Below are 11,449 nucleotides of genomic sequence, written 5' to 3'. Positions count from 1 at the left end.
TTTCTCCATCATGTCCGCTGACAAGAGAGAAAATCAGAAATAATATTACATTCTGAGTGTAATAGCAGATATTAGTACCACTCTTAAATATGCCAGATGGTGGTCCAAACTACGTCACACCTAACATACCAGCATGGCACTTGAACACAGCAGATCAATCCTGAAAGATGACAGTGGACCACTGTATACTTAACCAACTAGTAGCTCCAACTGCAACTTTGTGGAACAAATTAGCATGGCCTGAGGTACATGATATGGAGTCGTTCCTTTGGATACTGCTTTCTTTTTCAACCCTATTGGAAAAGAGGATCAGAAACCTCATGTATTGACTTGGAAAGGACAAGAATATCCATTTATGGTTTTGTCCTAAGGCCATGTTAATTCTCCTGTCCTCTGTCATAAAATAGTCACAATTATCTGGGTGCCTGGGTGGCTCAGTCGTTTAAGCATCTGACTTCAGCTCAGGTCATGATCTCATGGTTCGTGAGTTTGAGCCCTGCATGGGGCTCTGTGCTGACAGCTCAGAGCCTAGAGCCTGCTTTGGATTCTGTGTCTTCTTCTCTCTCTGCCCCTCCCCCATTCATGCTCTGTCACTCTCTCTCAAAAATAAATAAACATTTGAAAAACAATAGAATTATCTGGATGTGCCACAGAATATTACTTTAGTTCACCATATCAATGATATCATGCTAATCAGATTGGATAAGTCTTACTTTGGTAAAATGCATATACTTCAGAGAGTGGGAGATAAGTTCTATGGAGATTCAGGGACCCACATATCAGTAATATATTTAGGGGCTCCTACTCTGGAGAATTCCAGGATTTCCCCCCAAAAGTAAGGAACAAATTATTGCATCATATACCTCCCACTACAAAGAAGAAAGCATAACACACAACCCTTGGTAGGCTTCTTCTGGTTGTGGAGGCAGTATATTCCATATATGGGTGTACTGTTCTAGTTCATAAAGTGGATGACATGGAAGGCTGCCAGCTTTGGATGCCAAGAGCAGGTACAGTCTTAGGCCATGTGACCAGGTAGGCCCTATGGTATTGGAGATATCAGTTGTGGTAAGAGATGCCTTATGGAGTTTATGGTAAACCTAGTGGGAGAATTACCATACAGACCTCTTAGGTTTCTGGAACAAGGCAATGCCATCTGCAGTGAGAATTACATACCTTCTGAAAAATAGCCTGCGGGGTCTAGTAGAGACTTTGTGTTTGACCATGATGGTACATCAAGTGACCATATGGCCAGAAGTGTCCATAATGAGCTGAATTCTGTCAGACTCCTAAGGATGAGAAGGCCCAATAATAGTCCATAGTAAAATAAAATTGGTATATCCAGGATTGAGCATGAATAGGACCAGAGGGCATAAGCAAACTTCAGAGAAAGGAAGTCCAGAGCCCTGTGTCATTTATCATGAGTGCACCAGTGCCCTTCCCTCAGCTCACTCCTATGACTACATAGGATTTCCCATGACCAGCTGATAGAAGAGGAAAAACTCTGATCTTGGTTTGTGCATGGCTTGACTTGGTATATTTAAACTGAAAATAATAGTGGTTGCACTACAGCCCTCCTCAGGGTGGCCTTACAAGAAATGGTGATGGAATAGGGCTGCTAGTGGTGCACCTTTGTGTAGAAGTAGAAGTGGCCTTGAGGTTAGAATATATTCAGACTCTAGATCAGTGGTAAGTGGGTTATTTAGGAGCCTGGAAGGAGAAAGATTGGAAGGTCAGAAACAAGGACATCTGGGGTAGATTCATGTGGATGGACATATGGCGGTAGGAAACAAGGGAAGAAATTGTTGTTTTTCATGATAAAGCTCACAGAGAGCGTCCAGTGTGGAAGAGGCACTAAACAACCAAATAGACAGAGCAACTTGGCCAAATAACATTAGCCAGCCTCTGTCATCAACTGCTCCAGTGCTGGCCCAGTGGGGCATGAATAAAGTAGCCATGGTGGACAGGATGGAGGCTATGCATTGGCCCAACAGCATAGATATTTGTGCTCATCCCCAGAACTCTGGGCTTTATGGTTGAGAGATCCTAGCCCCTAAAGGGGACCATGAACACTTTCATCAGGGGACAGAGCAATAATCCCATTGAACTATAAGCTATGGTTGCTACCTACTCAGCAGGTAAGAAGAGGAATCACCATCTTGGCAGGGGCAATTGGTTCTAATCATGAGGAAGAGATAGGGCTGCTGTTATACATTGAGACCAAGGAAGAATATGACATTCAGGTGATGCACTTGAATACCTCTCTGAACTCCCTTACCCAACTTTGACGGTAACAGGACAAGTACAGCCACCCTAGCCTGAGAAGGGCATGGGGACCAGGAGCTCAGGACTTTCACATGTGGGGGCTGTGTCATGCCACCAGGAAAGCCAGTGAGACTAACTGATGTGCTAGCTAAGGGGGAAAAGAATCCAGAACCAGTAGCAGAGATGGGAAATGACAAGTATCAGTGATAGCCCCGAGACCAGCTGCAGTGAGAGGGGCTATAGTTCAGCTCACTAAACTTCCTCTCCTAAGTTTCCCTCAGAAATATGTAGGAGCTGCTGCCATGACCATGTGAAGAGATGGATCTGAGCTGAGCAAGGCATGGAGTTTCCTGGATACCAGGATGCACTTCCTAGATCTTCCCTTAAGGCTGAAGGACAAATTCCTCTTCTTGCTGGGAATGTGGCTGGAAGTTGGCTCTCAGCTTTTAGCCCATTTAGGTGATTGCCTTGGCTAAAGAAACTTCTCTGCCCAAGGGACAGCCTATATCTAATGACCATAAGGGAGCCTGATCCATAAGGGAGTATGAACTTTCAGTCCCATCCCCTCAATTTAGTTAAGCCCTGAAGAGCTGGCTCCTAGATTCATAGCTCCCTGGGGGATGGCTGAGGACTTTCTTGGTGTATTGCAGCTCATCTTCTCCCTCTGGTCAGTCTTGTATCTTTTCTTTCCCCTCAACAGGTGTCCATCCCATGCATATGCCTTAATACATATTCTGTATGCTAATCTCTACCTCAGAGCCTGTTTTCTGGAGGAACACCTTCAAAACTGAATTGAGACTATCAAGGCATATTGCCGACGGCCAAATGATCTCTTTGACAGAAGCAGTGAATAGATTGGTGTTCAGACATACCCTCTTCAATTCCTTCCTTGAAGCACAGACACGGAACTTTGCCAAAACTGATGCTAATGTGCTTTCCCAATTTTACATCATGACTCACAAAATAAGTGTTGAAAATCATCTTTACATAGAGCATGGATTCTTTAGTGGTAAACCATCATCAGATAGACTATATCTCAGTGAAGAGTCTTGTAGATAGTGGTGATGATTGCACAATATTGTAAATGTATTTAATGCCACTGAATCGTATGCCTAAAAATGGCTAAAGTGGTTAATTTTATGTATGTATTTTTACCACAATTAAAAAAGATCAATAATGTAATATACTCCAAACCACTGCCTTGTGTAAGTGGGTGAATGGTATGGTACATAAATTACATCTCAGTAAAGTTGTTTTTTTTTTAAAGAGTCTTGGGGGAGTACTTCTCTTTCATATATGTGCCCTCTTGCTGAACTGAATTTTATCCATATAGAAAGTGAAATGTCTGCACAGACATGATACCAGCTTCCCCCCACAGTACATACTACTGAGATTATGCAACATCTATCAATGTTCTTTGATAAAGACATCTAGCTGATGTTCTGCTTCTTCCCCAACATAATATTATCATTACCTTTGTAGCTGGTTTTACAAACTTCTTTGCAATAGTGCAACATACCCTTGTTTTTCTGTGAAGAGTGCATCCTTTATGACACCTCTGTAGTTTTGGTTTCTCCATCACTTTTAGCAATAAAATTAATCAATTTTGTGTTGGGAAGCACTTACAATGTTTGCAGTTGTTCTGGAAAAACTTTATTGTTCTATCAAAGGAGTCATTTTACTTTGTTGGAAAATACCACTGAAGTTTCATGGCTTCCTGCTATTATTGGAAATCATTTTTATAATGAATGTTACCCTGGAGGGCTAGGGGCAAATGCATTGCCAGTCTACTACCATCCAGTTTTCTGATTTTTCTGGTCATACTTCTTATTCTTATAGACTTACATTTTTGTTAGCTTATCACATAGTCTCACTTCTGTCAGCACATATTGCTTTACCTCCCTTTATTTGTCCTTGAATCTGTTCTTTATAAAGATGTTATCTTGAGTTATGGTATTTACATTACTATTTTCATCATTACCAATTTTGAGCCATTGATCTGTTTTTGTCAATTAGGGATAATCATAATATTAATAACTAAAAGTACAAATTCAACAAGCAAGAACAATGATACATGTTAGCTGAGACAAAATCTACTGACACCATGTAGTTGAGTTGAACTGATGGGATGCTGGGATAACCCAGGGGTTCAAGGATCTTATTTCGAGCAACCACACCTGATTTTTCTCTTTCCCTCTTTTTTTCCCTTGTTGGTTCTAGCTGGTTTCCTCATTCATCTCCTTCATCTTCTTACTCCTCTCTCCTTTTCCCATTCCTCTGTTTCTTTTTTTGAGAGTTATGACATTAAAATGGAAAGAGACCTTGTGATCATTAAGTCCAATGACTCCATTTTACAGGTAAGGAAACTGAAGTCCAGAGAGGATCAATGAACTAATCCAAGTCAGAAGGATCAGACCTGATCTTCTGGCTCCCTTGGCTTATAGCCAGGGTATTTCCAGGGTATTTGCCAGGAAGCCTTCTCCTTCAGCCCTTCTTCCTGGTCCTTTCTTGGTGCTGAGAGTGGCTGGACCCCTATTGATTAAGGTTGTTTGTTATCAGGGCTAAGAAAGTAGGGTGCTAAGGGAGTCAAAACTTCCCTCTTCTGTCTCCTCTCATCCCTGCCCCTATAGAACATTCAGTCACTCATAGTCTTTGTGCATTCTCCCTTCAAACATATGTCAAACTTATACACCTTGCTGGTACCATTGTCCTAGTTCATGTTGTTATCATCTTTCTCTATTTCAACAACCTCTCTTCTGGTTGTTCTACTTTTAAGAACTACTTCTACCCTGCAAGCCCTAAATCCAAGTATCCATCCATCCATCCATCCATCCATCCATTTCACCGTGGCCAGAATGGTCTCATATGATTCTCATCTCTACTCTTTGATGATTCTTAAATCCCTACAAGATAAAGTCCAGGCTTTGAGCAAGGCATCTGACCACTAAGTCTCTCTGTGATCTGGCCCCTGCCCTCCTGTCTAGTCTTATCCCCATCACCCTGTGTATTAGTCAGGATAAGTTATGATATACTAAGAAAACAACTCCAAAATCATAGTGACTTAACACAACAAAAGTTCATTCTTGTTTATGCAAAGTGTGCTGGAATTTTGGGTGACTCTCCAGAGGACCTGTTTTCTATGCACTGACTCAGAGATCCAGCTGCCATGACAATGTGACATTTCCATTTCACTAGTTTTCCTCCACAATTGCCATGGAGGAGAAAGAGAGAGCTGGAAGGTGAGCATGAGTTCTGTGCTTCAGCCTGAAAGTGACACCCACAGCCCATTGGCCAGTTTATCACTTAATTGCAAGGGGATTGAGAAATGTGGGGACTACTGTTTCTACTATGGTTCCCTCCTTGCAGCGGGATCTCTGGAAATATCTGACTACTTGTTTCTTGAGTACAGACTCTTCTAAATCCTGCATGTCTTTCCAGCAAGGCATTCCACCCAGCCTCGAATATCCTTCTTGCTGATCTCACAAATGTTTACAAACTCAAGTCTGTTTTTTCTACGCCATCACTGACTTTCTCTGACTAACTTGGTGCTTATTCTCCAAAGTTCCCATGCATCTTGTAGTTACCTCCATCACAGCTCTTTTTCATGTTATAGTCATTTGCCTGGCTGTTCACCTATAAATGGAAATTTCTTTGTGGATAGAGAACATGTATTTTCATCTTTAGGTCTTCAGTTTTACTATAGTGCTATACAGAGACTTTTCATACTTGTGGTTGAACAAGTAAAGGAAAGAAATGACTCTTAAAAAATATACAGTTTATTGTTTTTTTTTTAAATGTTTATTTATTTATTTTGAGAGACAGAGACAGAGCATGAGCAGGGGAAGAGCAGAGAGAAAGACACAGAATCCGAAACAGGCTCCAGGCTCTGAGCTGTCAGCACAGAGCCCGACGTGGGGCTCGAACTCACAAACCATGAGATCATGACCTGAGCCGAAGCTGGATGCTCAGCCGACTGAGCCACCCAGGCTCCCCTACAGTTTATTGTTATATCCCATCCCCACCACTACCACCTTAACCCAAGTAGCCACCTTTACTTGCCTGGACAACCACATAGACCTTTTGTGATATTCGTCTTCCATTCTTGTCCATATCCAATCCACTCTTCACTCAGCAACCACGTCATTATGAAACATGAATCTGAGTGGGGGTTCCTGTTTCCTTAGAATAAAATCCAAACATCTGAATTTCTTCCCACGACCCCCTGCCTGCCAATCTCGCCTGAGCTCACACTCTATCCTGTGGCTCCCACACTAGCCTCCTCTTAGTTTCCTGAACACACTAAGATTTTTCTTTCCCTAGGGCTTTCTCAGGGCTGCTTCCTATCCCCGGAATGCTCCTACTTCCTCTTCTCTCTTGATTAGTTCTTTCTTAGCCTTTAGCTTAAATGTCACTTCTCTAGTTATGATTATTTTGTTTTGATTGCAAATGAGAAAATCCCACTCAAAACTACCCTAAATAATAAAGGGAATCTATTGGTTCTTGTATCTAACTAGTCCAGAAATAGTGCTTGACTTCAAGAAAAGCTTGATGTATGTCACTGAGGACCCTGTTTCTCTCATTTACTACTATACAGCTATAGCTCTTTCCTCATGGCTGCAAAATGGTTGTCATTGTTCTAGAATCACATCCTCACACCATAATCTCCAGGAGAAGAGAGAGGGTCTTTTCCAGTAACTCCTGTTCAACTCCAGGGGTCCTGTTTATTTCATTGGCCTAAACTGTATCACATGCCAGTGTCTAAACCATTCACCTTGGGAGGGAAATGGAAGACAGTGGGGAGGAATCCGACTTGCTTAAACCAACAGGACCCTTCTTTGAAGCTGAGGATGGGGTCACATATAACCTAACAACATATCTGCATATAAGGAAGAGTTTAAATTTCTAAAGGATAAAGAGTAACTTGGGTGGGAAAAGTGGAAACTAAATGACTGGAATTCAACAACAACAACAACAACAACAAAATGTTCATCGCTCTTTGTCAGAGGAGCCTTCGTTGTCCACCCCCATCTAAGGAAGTCCTCTCTGTTACTTTCTGTTACTGAATCCTACTCACTTCCCTCAAAGCAACTGCTACTGAGTATACTGTGTATTTTATTTGTTTACCTGTTTGTAGTCTGAATCTCCCACTAGGCTCTAATTTCATAAGAGCAGATACCACACATGATTTCTTCACCAAGTGCTGAAACATAATAGAAAATTCAATGAATACTTTCTTAAAGAAAAAAATGAGTAATTTTCTTCCCTTTCAATTTAGCCATGGTTTTTACCAAGAGACAAGGAGGGGAGGGGTTGGCAGGATAAGGGTGAATGTGAACACTCTGAGTGTTAATTTGGCTTTTCTTTGTCTAGAAGCTTAGTCCTCTTTCCCTCCCAATAATCCCTCAAATTCCCCATCCCCAAATCTTTTCTTATTAACCCATCTGCTCCTGGCTCTCTGGTAATTTGATGTTCCTTTGGGTTTTTCTTTTTAAAACCTAGCTTGAATTAGAGTCTCAAAGGAATCTTGATTTTTAAAAGAGAGTGAGTTAAATTATGTTTATTCATAGAAGGTAGGAACCAAGTCTTCTCTCTTTGTATTTCCCTACAAATGTAGCAGGTGTGCTTTACTGAGTGAAAATTCAATCTCCCTCACAGAAATTGACGCTGAAATTGATGCCAGGTAGTAGCAAGAGAGAGGAGAGGTAGGAGTGAGCCAAGAAAAAAAGACTGCCAGGAAGGAGTAAAGGTTGGTAAACAGTGAAGTGGGAGGTCTTTGGGTTAAAGGGACAGGGCTCAAGAGAAGGAAAGTTAGAATAAATTTGGGAAATGGAGTCAAAACTTACAGAATAGAAATAGAGCTGGAGGAATCTTCTTTCCTTCTTACTTTTTATCCATTTATTCATCAAATGGTGAGCATCTAGTATGTGCCACACACTCTTAGGAGCTGAGGATGTAGGGGTGACTAAAACATACCAGTTCTTTCCATCATGGAGCTCATATTCTAGCGAGGGAAGATGGGCAATCAGCAAATAAAGAGATAGAGATAGGTGATGGGCTGTTAGATACAGATGTCAGATTGAAAATATGTCTGCTTTTACTCCCTCTGAGACCCCATAGAATGAAATAAAGGCACTTTTAAAGGCACAAATACTCATAGATAAGGCGAAAGGAGAGGGCGATGACAGGGCTGAGGGTGGGAGCTAGAAGGCAAACTTGAGAAATTTGCATACTTGGTGGGCAGAGGAGAAAGCTGTGAACCAACCCCATTTACATGCACACCTCCCAATGTGCAGGAAGTGGTGTATCAGGTGAATCTGGAATAGTGTGTGTGTGTGGGTGGGTGTGGGTGTAAGGAACTGAAGATAAAATAAAGATCACCAGTTCACAGTTAGCTCTCCACACCCTCTACTCTTCTCCATAGAGAAGAGCTGGGCACCTCTGGCAGGATGCTGGAGACTTATTCTCTGGAGAAGACTTTCTGCCCAGTTGAGGATGGCAGACTGGACACAAATCTGGGGATTAATTGAGTGTATGTATACTGGATGCTGAGGCTTTCTTTCTCCAAGGATGATGGCAACCAGGCCTATACCCTCCAGAAGAGTATGGAGAAATAACTCTTTGGAGAGCCTGACCACCTCAAGAGAGAAAGACCTAAAGATACTGATATTGGAGTTTTCCAATCAGATAGTGTAAACCGTTCACACTACATAGTGAAACTCTGCAGTCAGCAAGCCACACCTGTCTATTCAGAGCTATCAATCAGCATTTTGTTCCCTGTTCCTCAGAGGACCAGATGGCCAAGGATTACCAGACATCTGAGGACAGGTTCTCATAAGAAAGACCAAATGAAAAACAAATGCATGGGAAAAAGCAACCTGGGAGGAAACAGACTACATGGGAAAAAGAAAACTTATAAGAGGGAGGGAGAGGAAGGGAGAGAATTCATTAAATATTTAAAGAGATAAAAATATTGCAACTCAGAAATAAGAACAGAATGCTACATAAGAAAGTAATATTCAGAGGACAAAAAGGAGGAGTGGTTGGAAATTAAAAATGTGATGGCAAAAATGAAAAATGCAGCAGAATTGGAAAGTTGAAGAAACCTCTCCAAAAGTAGAATAAAAAAACAAAGAGGTGGGTAAGTAGGGAAGAAAAGGTGAGAAAATTAGAAGAGTAGCCCAGGAGGTCCAAATAATAGGGATTTGAGAAAGAGAAGAGGGATAACAAAGGAGAGGGAGGGCTGTCAGAGAAAGAATTCAATACAAATTCACAGAATTGAAAAATGTGAGTTTCTGTATGGAAAAGGCCACCAAGTGCCCATCACAATTGCACAACGGGTGAAAATAGTCCCACACTCACATCATCGTGAAGTTTCAGAACACTAAGCAGAAAAAAGGGCTTAAAACCTTCCAGAAAGCAAAAACATGTCACTTACAAAGGATCATTAATTAGAATGGTTTCTATTGAGAAAATTCGGGAGCTGGAAGACAATGGAATAATGCTTTCCAAATTCTTAAGGCAAATGATTTCAGACCTACGATTCAATTATCAATGAGCTTGTAAGGACAGAACAAAGGCAATTTCAGGTGAGCAAGGTCTCAAAAAAAAAAAAAAAAAAAAAGAAAAAAGAAAAAAGAAAAGAAAAGAAAAGAAAAAGAAAAGAAAGGAGTCTTCCAGGCAGCCTTGTTTGGAAAGCTTTTGGAGCATATGCTCCACTAAAACAATAGAGTAAACCAAGAGAAGAGAAAGATGTTGGAGTTGGGAAACAAAGGGTGCCTAGGATGATGGTGAAGAGAAATTCCAGAAGTCAGCAATGTCCCACATGTACAGGGAAACCACTTTAGTTTGGATCATGTCAGAAGGTGAAGAGAGGAGAGTATACAAGAAATTAAAATACACATTCATATGTAGTGTGCCTGAATGCCTGTTGAGAACATTTAGGCAACTGGTGAAATTTGTTGTTGTTGTTGTTTTTTACTGATAAGGACACAGAACTAAGGAAACCATGAAAAAGGAAATTATAAAATTAGTAACTCCAGGCAAACAAATAATCGAAAGAAAAAGTAATATAATATTACATGATTCATTGTGTTTGCTTAGTCATCATTAGGTAACACTGAATGCTATCTGATACTAAAGTTCTATATATTAAGAGGACAGAAGGAAGGAAAGTGTGTGCTTATGTGTGAGAGCAGAGGGAAGAAAGAGTCAAAATCTTCACCTTCCATAGTGGAAAATCAAGTGGTAATGCCTAGAAGTGTTTTGGTTCTGTTTTGTTTTGTTGTGGATTTGGAAGCAATAACCAAAAAAAAAAAAAAAAATCAGTTATAGTTGTTGAAAGTCGTTGGCTTGGGGAGGAGACATGGAAGAGGTAGGAAATTGCTGCTTTTCATAATGGATCTAGTTGACTATTTAACTTTGTATACAATGAACACTGAAGAAGAACCAGACCAAAAGAGGAGAAAGGAAAATACTAGAAAGAAATATAGCAAAACGTTAGTTTTTATCTCTGGGTTTATGGTATTTTCAGATTTTCTCCAGTTTCTAAAATAAACATGATCTAGTTTTTTTATCATGAAACACATATTTTAGGTTAAGGAGAGGGAGGAAGAGCGATAGTGAAAATAAGCTGTTTTGACAAGAGGATTTGGGAAGGCTTCACTGATTGTGACATTTGGCCATATCTTTAAGGGAACAAAGTATGTGGGCACTGAGAGGAAGAGCATTCTAGAAAGCTATGCAAAGATCCTGGGGGGTGGGAATGTGCTTGAACCATGACTGGCACCTGTGAAGAAGGGTACAGAGGCCAGGTGTGTGGTAAGTGTGGTGAGTGAAGATGAGGTCAGAGGGAGAGCTTGGGGCCAGACCCTTATGGTGCATGTTAAAGACTTTAGATTTGGGGTGCCTGGGTGGCTCAGTCAGTTAAGCATGTGACTTCGGCTCAGGTCAATGATCTCACTGGGTTTGTGAGTTCGAGCCTCACATTGGGCTCTGTGCTGACAGCTCAGAGCCTGGAGCTTCCTTCAGATTCTGTGTCTACTCCTCTCTCTGTCCCTCCCATGCTCATGCTCTGTTCTCTGTTTGTCTCTCAATAATAAACGTTAAAATAAATTTTTTTTTTAAAAAAAGAAGAAAAATAAAGACTTTAGATTTATCCTGACTGCTATGGGAAAATGGCAAAATC

The sequence above is a fragment of the Panthera uncia genome, assembly GCF_023721935.1.
Source record: "Panthera uncia isolate 11264 chromosome C1 unlocalized genomic scaffold, Puncia_PCG_1.0 HiC_scaffold_3, whole genome shotgun sequence".
NCBI lineage: Eukaryota > Metazoa > Chordata > Mammalia > Carnivora > Felidae > Panthera > Panthera uncia.
Note: the sequence above shows the minus strand (reverse complement) of the source record.